The 15,709-nt window shown below is 43.2% G+C and overlaps 1 protein-coding gene across 1 annotated transcript in view; it reads left to right on the top strand.

Annotated features, from left to right (window-relative positions):
- Positions 1-15,709, top strand: part of LOC126470810 (uncharacterized) — a 202,590-nt gene that overhangs the window by 145,033 nt on the left and 41,848 nt on the right. The gene's annotated exons all lie outside the window — the stretch shown is intronic.

Consider the following 15,709-nt stretch of genomic DNA (forward strand, 5'->3'; position numbering starts at 1 on the left):
TTTCTGAACGAAATTAGTACCTACTTCCTTCATCACTGGCCCAAAGGCAATGGTATTCGTGGGCGGAATATTTCGTGTGCAATTCTGTAGGCCCACCATGCTCGATCATGGTTCACTCGATTCACATCTAGTGGACATGGTATCTAGTCTAAATACCAAAAATGCTCATAAAATCAATTTTGGCTATTCTCTTCTTCTCACGTGCATAATTTCGTATCTTTTCGTGAGACGGCACGTAAACTATAAAAAAGGAGTGCAAATGCACTCAGGACAGTCTTTCGGAGCTGCCTTAACTCATTACTCCACGTCTCTACTGAGACACTGTCTTTTTAAACTCACCCATAAACTAACACAGTACGGGATATGTACTATTAATCTGTCCTAATCTTTCACCAATCCCTTGTATGTTTATATTTTATTTAACCTTTGAGTGCTTTGTCAAATATTTTCGGTTCCTCACGCTTATAGTGTTCAAAATACTTTGTGTGTCTGTAAGTCACAGGAATACCTTGTTCATTGAAAATCGATGTATTAAAAGAAAGTGTGAATAGTCTATGAGCCCTCAACTTCCGATATGTAAGTTTGGGCTAAAGTTTACTATCAAAAGAGTAACGTCTATGGTATATATAGGGATTTAGCGTCCTATCACTCTACCAATCCCTAGTAAGGCTGGGATGCACTTTTACGCTCTTTTGAGATAAATCTACTATTTCCTATGACATGCAATCAACGACTTCATTCCGATTAAACAAATTGACACTGAACCCAATAACTCTTAGACCGCATTCGTCGTTTATATGATAACGCTGATGTGCTTATCAATAGTTATCCATTAGTTTCTCAATTAGTAAACAAGTATAAGATATTTATCCTATATAGGCTACATATTTGTAGTTATATAGAATTTCGTAACTTCATTTCATACCTTGTGAAAAGACGAGTGATTTTACACATCACTTTCAATAATTACAATTTTTCGCAAAAGTAACCAGATAATATACATTAAAAGTGACTAAAAACATCAACTGTACTCAAAATTCTTCTTGTTTCTCTGAATGAGAACATCACGTAACGGTACTTCGTCTGTCACAGAAAACTATGTCCCTCATTTAATCATCGGCCTGATACCTGCCGTTAACAAGGTCGAAACTATCTGCGTATCTGTTCAAGTGGTTCAAATGGCTCTAACAAGGGAACCTCCCCATCGCACCCTCCTCAGATTTAGTTATAAGTTGGCACAGTGGATAGATCTTAAAACCTGAACACAGATCAATCGAGAAAACAGGAAGAAGTTGTGTGAAACTATGAAAAAATAAGCAAAATATACAAACTGAGTAGTCCATGCTCAAGATAGGCAACATCAAGGATAATGTGAGCTCAGGAGCGCTGTGGTCCCGTGGTTAGCGTGAACAGCTGAGGAACGAGAGGTCCTTGGTTCAAGTCTTCCCTCAAGTGAAAAGTTTACTTTCTTTATATTTCGCAAAGTTATGATCTGTCCGTTCGTTCATTGACGTCTCTGTTCACTGTAATAAGTTTAGTGTCTGTGTTTTGCGACCGCACCGCAAAACCGTGCGATTAGTAGACGAAAGGACGTGCCTCTCCAATGGGAACCGAAAGCATTTGATCGCAAGGTCATAGGTCAACCGATTCCTCCTCAGGAAAATATTCATTGACCTTGTTATTGAAGTCGCGAGCTATATTTGCTGCATTCATATTGCCCACGGAATACATCTCACACATTTAATGCACTCTCGTCCAAAGTAGCGAGCAGTCAACTGCCAGTCAGAGAGTCTCGTTAGCAGGAATACTCTCTCTTCCGCGCGCTGTAGTCGACTGACGTCGTGTGTTTCGATGTTTGTTTAGGTGTAGCGTCCCCATACTACGGCGCAGTTACCTCGCATCGGACGGACGGACGGACAGATAATAATTGTCTGAAAATAAAAAAATAAACTTCTCAGTCGAGGGAAAACTTGAACTAAGGACCTCTCGTTCCGCAGCTGCTCACGCTAACCACAGGACCACTGCACTCCTGAGCTCACGCTATCCTTGATGTTGCCTATCTTACGCATGGACTACTCAGTTTGTATATTTTGCTTATTTTTTTCATAGTTCCACACAACTTCTTCCTGTTTTCTCGATTGATTTGTGTTCAGTTTTTCAAGGCCTATCCACTGTGCCAACTTATAAATAAATCTGAGGGGGGTGCGATGGGGAGGTTCCCTTGTTAGAACTACTTAAACCTAACTAACCTAAGGACATCACACACATCCATGCCCGAGGCAGGATTCGGTTCCGGACTAAAGATCCTAGAACCACTCGGCCACAGCGGCCGGCCTGCGTATCGTGGGAGACTCAATGGCAAACTGTTGGTAGAAGAAAATTTTATTCCATTGGTAAAACGGAGAGAGGGAAAGCAATGCTACGACACAACGTAAACCTAAAGACTTGTAGTGAAAAACCACATTTAGCTGGATCTGATGGATTACTCAGAACAGCCTATTAGCCAGTGATAGAAGGAATTCTGTTCAAAGGTAAACGAACCAGGTGGAATAAAACAATTCATCCAGTTATTAATAGCACTCTGGATTAAAATTACGAATCAAGTAATGTAATTTTGAAATACAACATTAATATTGACCGTCATCTGTTGTCCGACAGTCTCAAAGTAGTAGCATGTAAGGTCACAAACATCGGTTCCATTAGACATTTCCAGTCGCACCCAAACAGCAGCCCTGGTTTTGCTAGAAGTCTTCAAATTTTGGAGCATTGCAGTGCTGCTGCCAACAACGTGGCCGAAGTAGATGCCAAAGGCGGTGGCGGAGGGTGGGTGAGGGTGGGGGGGAGGGTGTTGACAAAGGAGAGCACTAGCCTCCCTCCCCTTCCGCCGGAATCCGGACTGCAGAGATTTCGTTGGTTACACATTTCTCATAATTATCTGTCTCCTGGGATACAATAAGCCTTTTGGATCACCAGTAAAATTAAGTTTTTGTAGCATGACGCAAAGACATACTTACCGACTCACTTATACAAAAAATGGAAATTTTAAGGTCTTAACTCCCCATACTCAATTAAATCTCTGCGGACCGTCGAAAGTTGCAGAGTGGTAGCTAGCCCGCGTGGTAAAGTGTACTGTTTTGGCGATCGTGATGGAACGTAGATTTGTTTTCAGGTAGCGTTAAGCAAAATTCAGTTTTTAAAGTTATACAAGCTGCGACATGTAAAGTATATAATTTTTTTCTTTAATTTCAATCTATCATCACAAACACTGCCACCAGTACATCAGTTTCGGTCTGCAGTGACCATCTGCATATCTGCAGAGAAAGAGAGAAAGGGGAAACCAAATACAGCAAATGTACAATAAAGTTGTTGTTGTTGTGGTCTTCAGTCCTGAGACTGGTTTGATGCAGCTCTCCATGATACTCTATCCTGTGCAAGCTTTTTCATCTCCCAGTACCTACTGCAACCTACATCCTTCTGAATCTGCTTAGTGTATTCATCTCTTGGTCTCCCTCTACGATTTTTACCCTCCACGCTGCCCTCCAATACTAAATTGGTGATCCCTTGATGCCTCAGAACATGTCCTACCAACCGATCCCTTCTTCTGGTCAAGTTGTGCCACAAACTTCTCTTCTCCCCAATCCTATTCAATACTTCCTCATTAGTTATGTGATCTACCCATCTAATCTTCAGCATTCTTCTGTAGCACCACATTTCGAAAGCTTCTATTCTCTTCTTGTCCAAACTATTTATCGTCCATGTTTCACTTCCATACATGGCTACACTCCATACGAATACTTTCAGAAATGACTTCCTGACACTTAAATCAATACTGGATGTTAACAAATTTCTCTTCTTCAGAAACGCTTTCCTTGCCATTGCCAGCCTACAATAAAGTATGAGATAAAAATGTTATTAATTTCAGGCATGACCAATACGTGAGCTTAAAAGATTTGACGAAATGAGACTATTTAAAACATGTCCTTACACAGTAATGGCAGACTGGCATCGTCAAATGGTTCAAATGGCTCTGAGCACTATGGGACTCAACATCTGTGGGCATCAGTCCCCTAGAACTTAGAACTACTTAAACCTAACTAACCTAAGGACATCACACACATCCATGCCCGAGGCAGGATTCGAACCTGCGACCGTAGCGGTCACGCGGTTCCAGACTGACGCGCCTAGAACCGCACGGCCACACCGGCCGGCTCCTGGCATCGTCAAGAAATATAAAACAAAACAAGCATAGACATCGTCGAACAGAACTAGTCAAATGGTGCAGACTAGGCCACAGTACTGGCAAAGTAATTAATTTTCATTTTAGAAAGATAATTTTGGAAGAGAAATAAACCACTGCCAGTAAAAATAATGGCGATGCAGAATACGGGAAGTGTCGGGTTTAGGGAATGACGTTTAATTGAAAGAAGATGTGAGTTATTGCAAATTTAGTTACCTTTTCGCCATTATTGAAGCATGCGAAAAACGTTAGTTACAACTTAGGGCCACGGAGAACTGTATAAACATTCTGTTTTATAGATTCCGAAACTTATTTCGCAAAGGGAAATATCGGAAGTATTTAGATCATTATTTGCGATGTAATGAAAAGCAGGAGCCGGTCGCGGTGGCCTAGCGATTTTAGGCGCTTCAGTCTGGAATCGCGCGACTGCTACGGTCGCAGGTTCCAATCCTGCCTTGGGCATGGATGTGTGTGATGTCCTTAGGTTAGTTAGGTTTTAGTAGTTTTAAGTCTAGGGGACTGATGACCTCAGATGTTAAGTCCCATAGTGCTCAGAGCCATTTGAACCATTTGAAAAGCAGGAAACCGTCAGGGGGAGCATTATTTTCACTTTGCAGTGAAACTGGAAATCTTTGGGACGTTCCTGTGGGACCAAACTGCTGAGGTCATCGGTCCCTAGACTTACACACTACTTAAACTAACTTACGCTAAGGACAACACACACACCCATGCCCGAGAGAGGACTCGAACTCCGATGGGGGTAGCCAAGCGAACCGTGGCAACTCGCCTCTGACTGCCCGGCTACCCCGCGCGGCTCACTTCGCAGTAAACAGTTCAGTTGCATTTCGATAGACCGTTCTTACTTCAGTACCTTTCTTGTGCATAAAAAGTTAATAAATTTACTTAAATCATGCATCGAGGAACTTTTGAATGTCGAAAGTACAGTTAAAAACAACAGGGGGGGGGGGGGGGGGGGAAGGTGGCCGACAACTCACCATCAAAAGTTTTCGGAATTACTAAACCTCTTTACTAAGTAAGCAATATCCATGGAATAATGGAATAAGAGGTAATAAATTAATAAGTATTCAAAAACGTCCAAGTACCCACTATTTATGAACGTGGGAATGATCTCAGTTTGTTATGTGGGGCCCACAAAACAGATGAAATCTAACTATTTTCATTTTAAGAAAAATATGTCGGCCGCCAAGAGACTTCGTCGTTTATACCGTGCAGCTCTGATCAAATCGCGTAGAACGCTTTGGGTGTTTCACCCTGATGGTAAACATCTTATGAGTGCATTATTGCACAAAAACTTCTCTTAGTCGCTTCTTCCGGATGTCAGTCCTCAACCTCTGAGGGATCTACGCAGAATCGCCGTTTGGAGTGGGGCAATTTGGACCAACAATGCCTTGATGAACTAATGAATAGTATGCCACGGCATCAATGCAAGAGGACGTGCTACTGAGTATTAGAGGTACCGGTGTGTACAGCAATGAGGACCACCACCTCTGAAGGTATCGCTGTATGGTGCTACAACATGCAATGTGTGGTTTTCATGAGCAATGATGTTTCTTTTGGCATCTGTTCCAATTTTCTGTACAGGTTCCGGAACTCTCGGAACCGAGGTGATGCAAAACTTTTTTTGATGTTTGTATAAGGGCAGAAGTGTCAAGATTTTCTCGAAAGCTCCAAGGCTCAGGGTAAACTTCGAGAATACATTACTTTCGAGTAACGCATATGGGCTATGAAAGTGCATACCAAAGGGTGAACTTGGCAACTTTCCTAATCGATCCGACTGTTATGAATGGCATGTAAGACATTTTGCAGTGGCACGTTTATATGTAGTACATATTTGTCATTAATGCTGAATGCGGAAATCTTTATTGCTGACTTTTGCAGTAGGGTTGAACCGAAAATCCGTGCGGAAATGTATAGTTACTTCTTAAGAATGTCTTGTCTTGTAGAGATATGACTAAAGTCACATTGTCACACCAGAAAATAATACCAATAGGACCAAAAGACTGTCTTTGCTGTTTATTTAAAACTGTTGCCGCTCTTCCCTTTCAGTTCATAGGCATGCACATGTAAGCAACCGAAAATTTATATTGTCTTGTTACGGGGCACTGGACAAGCTTCTTCTTCCTGTTTTCTAGATATGAAGCCCCAATTCAGGCAAAAGTATGTAAGATAATCAAATTCATCCGATAACCAAAGAGGATATCTACTTGCCTCACCGTAACTTAGTTGCGTAAGTGCCGCAGAAACTAAAGAATAAATTGCATTTTCACTAGACGCTCCGTTTGCAAACAGTGCGCACAGAAATAAATCACGTGCCCTGAAATGGCTTGCTCAAAAACCTTCAAAAATATCCATGAGAAGGACCGGCTACTGTCTACATTAAAAATTATTGCCTTTTTTATAAAACTGTTTTACTATCGAAGATTTTACTTTACATGGTGCCTTACAGCACCTGAAAGACACATTGCACAAGCGACAGCGTACAGCCTCAATTTATGATGCACTGGTCATCGCAAGTCTACCTGACAGGTCATCATACCTACGTGAGTCTTCAATCTTACTTGGGTAACTGATTCATATCACTCCTTGTATGTTTACTGTGCCAGCATGTGGCACAATTGTCGCAGAACACCAGCGTATATGAGTTTTGCATGCTTGACTGTACATTATTGCCCGCCCTACACTGAGGTGCCACAAGTTATGTAATACCTCCAAATATCGTGTCGGACCTCTTTTTGGCCTGCATAGTGCAGCAGATCGACGTGGCATGGACTCAACAAGTCATGGAAGTCCCCTACAGAAATCTGGAGCCATGCTGCCTCTATAGCCGTCCAAAATTGCGAAAGCGTTTCTGGTGCAAAATTTTGTGCACGAATTGACTTCTCATTTATGTCCCATAAATGTTCGATGGGATTCGTGTCAGGTGATCTTAGTGTTCAATTCATGCACTCAAATTTCCCTGGATGTTTTTCAGACGAATCGCGAATAATTGTGGCTTAGTGACATGGCATCGTTGTTTGGTAACATGAAGTCAATGAATGGCTGAATATGGTCTACAGGCAGCCAAACACAACGATTTTCAATCAATGATCCGTTCAGCTGAACCAGAGGACGCAATCTACACTCCTGGAAATTGAAATAAGAACACCGTGAATTCATTGTCCCAGGAAGGGGAAACTTTATTGACACATTCCTGGGGTCAGATACATCACATGATCACACTGACAGAACCACAGGCACATAGACACAGGCAACAGAGCATGCACAATGTCAGCACTAGTACAGTGTATATCCACCTTTCGCAGCAATGCAGGCTGCTATTCTCCCATGGAGACGATCGTAGAGATTCTGGATGTAGTCCTGTGGAACGGCTTGCCATGCCATTTCCACCTGGCGCCTCAGTTGGACCAGCGTTCGTGCTGAACGTGCAGACCTCGTGAGACGACGCTTCATCCAGTCCCAAACATGCTCAATGGGGGACAGATCCGGAGATCTTGCTGGCCAGGGTAGTTGACTTACACCTTCTAGAACACGTTGGGTGGCACGGGATACATGCGGACGTGCATTGTCCTGTTGGAACAGCAAGTTCCCTTGCCGGTCTAGGAATGGTAGAACTATGGGTTCGATGACGGTTTGGATGTACCTTGCACTATTCAGTGTCCCCTCGACGATCACCAGTGGTGTACAGCCAGTGTAGGAGATCGCTCCCCACACCATGATGCCGGGTGTTGGCCCTGTGTGCCTCTGTCGTATGTAGTCCTGATTGTGGCGCTCACCTGCACGGCGCCAAACACGCATACGACCATCATTGGCACCAAGGCAGAAGCGACTCTCATCGCTGAAGACGACACGTCTCCATTCGTCCCTCCATTCACGCCTGTCGCGACACCACTGGAGGCGGGCTGCACGATGTTGGGGCGTGAGCGGAAGACGGCCTAACGGTGTGCGGGACCGTAGCCCAGCTTCATGGAGACGGTTGCGAATGGTCCTCGCCGATACCCCAGGAGCAACAGTGTCCCTAATTTGCTGGGAAGTGGCGGTGCGGTCCCCTACGGCACTGCGTAGGATCCTACGGTCTTGGCGTGCATCCGTGCGTCGCTGCGGTACGGTCCCAGGTCGACGGGCACGTGCACCTTCCGCCGACCACTGGCGACAACATCGATGTACTGTGGAGACCTCACGCCCCACGTGTTGAGCAATTCGGCGGTACGTCCACCCGGCCTCCCGCATGCCCACTATACGCCCTCGCTCAAAGTCCGTCAACTGCACATACGGTTCACGTCCACGCTGTCGCGGCATGCTACCTGTGTTAAAGACTGCGATGGAGCTCCGTATGCCACGGCAAACTGGCTGACACTGACGGCGGCGGTGCACAAATGCTGCGCAGCTAACGCCATTCGACGGCCAACACTGCGGTTCCTGGTGTGTCCGCTGTGCCGTGCGTGTGATCATTGCTTGTACAGCCCTCTCGCAGTGTCCGGAGCAAGTATGGTGGGTCTGACACACCGGTGTCAATGTGTTCTTTTTTCCATTTCCAGGAGTGTATTTCATGTAAACACAGTTCACAGTTCACAACAAGTTGTCAACAATCCCTTGTTGAAAACTTCGGTCCATAGCTTCGTGAGGTGTCAGCCACGCTAAAACTCTAAATGAGCTCTTACCAACTGAAATCGTGACTCATCTGACCAGGCCACGCTTTTACATTCGTCTAGGCTTCAACCGACATGATTACGAGTCCAGGAGAGGTGCGGCAGGTGATGTACTGCTAACAAAGGCAGTCGCGTCGATCGTTTGTACTCATAGCCCATTAACGTCACATTTCGCCGCTCTGTTCTACCGGAAACGTTGATTGTACGTCCCACATTAATTTCTGCTGTTATTTCACTCAGTGTTGCTTGTCTTTTAGCGCTGACAACTCTACGCAAACGCCGCTGCGTTGCGTCGTTAAGTGAAGGCCGTCGACCATTGCGTTTTACGTGGCGAGAGGTAATGCCTGAAAGTTGGTGTTCTCGGCACATTCTTGTTTCTGTGTATCTCTGAATACTGAATTCCTTAACGATTTTCTAAATGCAATATCCCATGCGTCTAGCTCCAATTGTCATTCCGCACTCGAAGTCTGTTAATTCCCGCCGTACGGCTATAATCACGTCGGAAACTTTTCACATGAATCACCTGATTACAAATGACAGCTCCGCCAATGCACTCCCCCTCTATACCTTGTATACAAGATACTACAGCCATCTGTATATGTGCATATCGCTCTCCCATAACTTTTGTCACCTTCGTGTAGTCAAAATCGTTTAAAAAAGTAAGTGGCGGACTTCGATTTTTTTCTTTTTTACCTCAGTGTAATACTTCATTCACAGTTGACCTCATATTTATTACATTGGTCTCTTAGTGCCGCGTGGGATTAGCCGAGCGGTCTAAGGCGCTGCAGTCGTGGACTGTACGGCTGGTCCCGGCGGAGGTTCGAGTCCTCCCTCGGGCATGTGCGTGTGTGTGTGTGTGTGTTTGTGTGTGTGTGTGTGTGTGTGTTTGTGTGTGTGTCCTTAGGATAATTTAGGTTAAGTAGTGTGTAAGCTTAGGGACTGATGACCTTAGCAGTTAAGTCCCACAAGCTTTCACACACATTTGAACTTTTTTTTTGTCTCTTAGTGCAATACATTCGTCTGATGAAATGTTCCAACAATTTTGATATTAAATGTGGTGATAAGCTGCATAACAGAGCAGTCAATGATATGATGCGATGAAACACTCATATACTCCTGAGCGATAATCTAAGCTCATTAGCCGAGCGGTTCTAGGCGCTACAGTCTAGAACCGCGCGACCGCTACGGTCGCAGGTTCGAATCCTGCCTCGGCCATGGATGTATGCGATGTCATTAGGTTAGTTAGGTTTAAGTAGTTCTAAGTTCTAGGGGACTGATGACCTCAGAAGTTAAGTCCCATAGTGCTCAGAGCCATTTGAACCATTTTTTAAGCTCACTAATTATATCGAGTAATTTTTTATTGGTAATGTTTTACCAGTGGTGTAACTAAGGGCAATTGGCCTCTGGCGACCTTGCCCCACTTTTTGATTCAGTACACACAGTTTCCCTCCCCCAATCCACTCTTGTTAGTACCCTGTGTTAGAATGAACCAATAAAGCAAAATTTCAGTGTATGTGCTTTCGAACTAGTAGGCTGACTGCAGTGTTTACCTGTAACATTTAGCTGCAGAGTGCATGGCGAGAATGCGCCTGCTCCCTGCGGCCAGCGCTCACTATGCAGGCTGCTTCTTTGGCAACGACGCTATATGTACATCGCCGTTTTGTATTAGTACATGTTTTCAAATAGGCAGGAGAAAGTGAATTTAGCCCAGCACTACACACACGTTTTTCACTTACAGTTAGCTTTCTCCTTCCTACGTCCTGTAAGATGACGGACATGTACATAAAATGAATGAATGTCAGGTTATTATCATATGATATTAGTGAGTAGCCATATTCACTCTGAGCTGAAAAAATACATAAAAAATTATGACAGGATTCTGACAGGTCAGAACTGAGCGCATATTTTAATGTAAATCTAGGATTCTGTGCTGGACTGTTTGCCAAGTGACCTAAAAGTACTGAAACGAATAATACTGTGATAAGTTTTCAGTAGATATGTAATGACAGAAGGCCTAGTTAGTTTGTATCTAGCAGAAAAGACATGATATCACTATTTCTCGAACTATTTGTCTTATTAAAGTACATTGAACATTTCAAGTACATAGTTGCTAACCACAAGACGCATGTAAATCACTTAAATATATATATAAAACGATAAATCTATTAAAGTATGTGGATTTCGTTCGAAGAGGGATGTATAAGAAACAATATATGGGTGGATATATTTTAGAAAATTTAGTGTAAGAGCGAGAATCTCTCACACACAATTGAAACCTGTGAAACGTACATGAACATATTTTAGATTCTTATCCGCAACGAACGGATACGTTGATAAACGAGTGAAGTTTGCATTTCCATTTCTTTAGAGGAATCACATTATCTTAAGAAAATCCTGATGATTTGATTTACATTTTACAAAATGTATTTTACTAGTATTGTCTGCTTTGCGTGGGAGATGTTACTAAATTTTCTATTAATCATAACATTGAAGCAATTGATTTTGAAATTACTGGTGAAACTGACCCGCCTATGATGAGAACAGAAATGGTTGTACGGAAAGGAGGCTGCTTCAAATTTCATAAAGTACATCATCTGCTAGTCTGAATTTGTATACATCATATAGAATTTCCGTATGAGCTTATTAATTAAGACTACTGCTCGAATTTTCTTAGCATCTATTGCTCAGTTCACGACATGTTTCTCATTTATATCGCGAAATGTATATACATAGGGTTCCTATCCACCTCATTAAAAACGTTGTGTGATAAGGGTAGATTATATATAGCAATATACATAATACCTCTTGTAACACATTTCGTGCCTAAACCAACCAAGCCACTCTCCTCAAGTTTAATTAAGCCCAAGATTTGCTGACTGGAAGTCGCCCACTTCATGTACACTATGTGGTCAAAAGTACACGGACACCTGGCTGAAAATGACTTATAAGTTCGTAGCGACCCCCATCGGTAATGCTGGAATTCAGTATGGTGTTGGTCTACCCTTGCCTAGATGACAGCTTCCCCTTCCGCAGGCATACGCTCAATCAGGTGCTGGAAGGTTTCTTGGGGAATGGCAGCCCCTTCTTCACAGAGTGCTGCACCGAGGACAGGTATCGACGTCGGTCGGTGAGATCTGGCACGAAGTCGGCGTTCCAAAACATTCCAAAGGTGTTCTGTAGGATTCAGATCAGGACTCTGTGGAGGCCAGTCCATTACAGGGATGTTATTATCGTGCAAGCACTCAGCCACAGGCCGTGCATTATGAACAGGTCCTCCATCGTGTTGAAAGATGCAATCGCCATCCCCGAATAGCTTTTCAATAGTGGGATGCAAGAAGGTGCTTAAAACATCAATGTAGGCCTTTATTGTGACAGTGCGACGCAAAACAACAAGGACTGCAAGCCCCCTCCATGGAAAACATGACCACACTGTAACACCGCCCCGTCCGAATTTTACTGTTGGAACTACACTTGCTGGTAGATGACGTTCACCGAGCATTCGCCATACCCACGCCCTGCTATCGGATCGCCACATTGTGTACCGTGATTCGTCACTCTACACAACGTCTTTCCACTTTTCAATCGTTCAATGTTTACGTTCCTTACACCAAGCGAGGCGTCGTTTGGCATTTACCGGCGTGATGTTTGGCTTATGAGCAGCCGCTCGACCATAAAATCCTAGTTTTCTCACCTCCCGCCTAACTGTCATTGGACTTCCAGTAGATCTTCACGCAATTTGGAATTCCTGTGTGATGGTCTGGATAGATGTGTGCCTGTTACACATTACGACCATCTTGAACTGTCCGCGGTCTCTGTCAGTCAAAAGACGGGGGCGGCCTGTACGCTTTTGTGCTGTACGTCCCTTAATGTTTCCACTTCACTATCACATCGGAAACAGTGGACCTAGGGACGTTTAGGAGTGTGGAAATCTCGTGTGCAGACGTACGACATAAGTGACACCCAATCACCTGACCACGTTCGAAGTCCGTGAGTTCCGCGGGGCGCCCCATCCTGCCCTCTCACGATGTCTAATGGCTACTGAGATCGCTGATAGGGAGTACGTGGCAGCAGGTGGCAGCACACTGCACCTAATATGAAAAAGGAATATTTTTGTGGGTTTCTGGTGTAACTTGAGTATCAAGCTATAAAACAAGATGACTGCTCAGATGTCCTTCACTACATGTCGTACGTTTTTTCTATTTCTCGGCTGCCTTGTTCTGTATCTGCAGAAGTCAAGTAAGACTATGAGCTGCCAGTCGTAGCGATCTCTGAATAACAGGACTGTTGCAACATTACTGTAGACCAGTGGTTCCCACCCAACCGTTCTTAGGCTGAGTGCGATTACACATTAATTACTACCCCCCCCCTCCCCCAATCTAAATGAATAAGGAGAAGGAGGAGAGAAGGGGAGAGGAGGGCAGTTTGTAAGAGGGGAAAGGACAGGAGATGGTAAATGTATATGAAGAGCGAAGGGTGTGGGGGGGGGGGGGGGGGTAAAAAGACACAGATGCTTAAAAAGTACGTGGGACGTTGGAAAAACCGAGCACAGCCACGGTAGAAGGAGACAAAGGCAGGAAAAGTGACTAGCGGACCCAGTAGTCACGTAAAAGAAGAGAGAAAACTACCTAAATTTTGACAAAGCAGACGTCATGGTATCATAAAAGATATGGTTTTTAGTGACCAATAGATCATTAAAGCTTAAGTTTTCCAACCGCTTGAGAAATTTAATTATCTCGAACTCTTCCAAAATGATTAGTTTTCCTTTTAGGTATTACATGTAGGATGTGGATAGACTCGAGCGTCGATTCACAATGGCTACTAGCTTTAAATTGTTCGACGAAGAAGAGTTATTCTTTACAGCGCCATTTCTAGTGAGGAGGAGGTCCCGAAACCGTATTTTAACCTCGCGACCTGTTTGTCCAATATATGTACGAGGGCACTGGGCACAAATGAGCCTATAGACTCCTGAGCTGGAAAAGAAATCTTTGACTGGTAGTTCATTGGGAATGAACTGGTATTGAATTCGACTATGGATAGAAAACTATATTTTAACACTATTACCTAACAAAAAGGTAAAGTGACGTAGATACACTCAGAACGAGTACTCCGAGTACCAGCTTTACTGTTCATACTGGTGGAATTCAAATGAAATAAGTTGCCTACTAATTTGGATCGGGCGATGTATTTCAAGTTAATTAGTTCGCGCTCTAGAGAATTGGGTCTCAATGGGACACTGAGTGCCAGATCAATCACAGATGGAAAACACTATGTTTTGTGCTCAGCGGGATGACAAGACGACACGTGTATGATGGTGTCATCGGTTGCAGGTTTTCGGAAAATCTTGTACACGATGTGCCTCTATAAGAACCGGAGGTTTAAATCAAGGTAACTGAGGTATTGATTACGTGCCATAACTTCGTGCGTGAAAAATAATTTGTGACGCAGGCTACAAAACTATTCCGCAAGGGGGCTTACGTTTTCAACTGAACCGTAAAAGATAACGAAAACATCCTATAATATGTATCTACAATAGGAAATTACTTTTTTGCTAAGATGGGGGTGTTGTTTAAAGTATTTATTCTCAAGGCTGTTAGCAAATATGTTTACTAAACATCCAATGAAACAATTTCCCGTTGCTAACCCATCATTTTGTTGTTATACACAGCTGTGAAAGGAAAAGTAGTTATGTGATGTAGTAATTATGAGGATTGCTATAAGGTCATTAGTTTCATCTTGAATCAGTGATCCTCTGTTAGTCATATTGTTTGCAATGATGCTAATGGTTTCATAGATGGGTATGTCAGAATATAAATTCTTCACATCGAGTGAAGCTAAAGTACAAGGAGGTGGGAATGTTTTCCCTTAAAGCCTGTCAACGAGCGCTTTCTTATTTTGAAACGGAAAAAGTCATCACAAGCATAGAATTGCCATACATGTATAAGATAAATTGTGCAGTAGGTTTTGCTGGACTGTCAATGCGGTTAACAATCAGGCAGACAGGAACATCCGTTTTGTTTGTCATTATTGGAGCTCTGAGTGATGGGATTTTGGGGTCATTACTTTTAGTATTTGATGATTTTCAGGAATAATAATGTAGCTAAGAGCAAGGATACTGTTTCGCAGTTCTCTGTTGAAAATTTGCGTTGGGTCACGTTCCATAGATTCGATACCACAGTCGTTAAAAACCTGCGCAACTTTGGATGTATGGTCTGCGTTATCCATAACAATGGCGCTATTGCCTTTATTTGCCCCCACGTCTATGAAATTGTGCTCTTTAAGCTTCTAATTAATTGGCTTCAAAACTAGCTGTTCGCGATTGGCATTGTTTCAATTAACAAATTTCTCAGTCAAACCACAGTCTTTACTAGCTAATATGAATCTACTCGTATTATCATCGACTGCACGATCTAGTGCCAGCTTAAACTGTACAGTTAGGTAAGTGGCGTTAACGACGTCACATCAATGGCTTTTAAATACGAATAATGCGGTATCCGCTGTTCAGGGCAAGTAAATCACTTTGCTTCTCACCTTCAGCTTAGCTATCCCAGTGGTCCGTGTAGGCAGGTTTGTGAATAAACTGTTACGCAATAAGACCGTTATTACTAATTAGACATTATCTGAAGAAGCGCTAACCGTGCAAAACGTGTCAGTATCAATAAAACACTTGCAGCAGAGACTGCTTTTTGCTTTTGAGCATGACATTGTAACTGACATGATGTATTATGTACGGTATTAACATGTAGTTTCTAGCGTTTTACAATTTAAAAACATAAATAATAATTGTGATTTGTTTGCACGAAGCTTT

The sequence above is a fragment of the Schistocerca serialis genome, chromosome 3 (assembly GCF_023864345.2).
Source record: "Schistocerca serialis cubense isolate TAMUIC-IGC-003099 chromosome 3, iqSchSeri2.2, whole genome shotgun sequence".
Lineage (NCBI taxonomy): Eukaryota > Metazoa > Arthropoda > Insecta > Orthoptera > Acrididae > Schistocerca > Schistocerca serialis.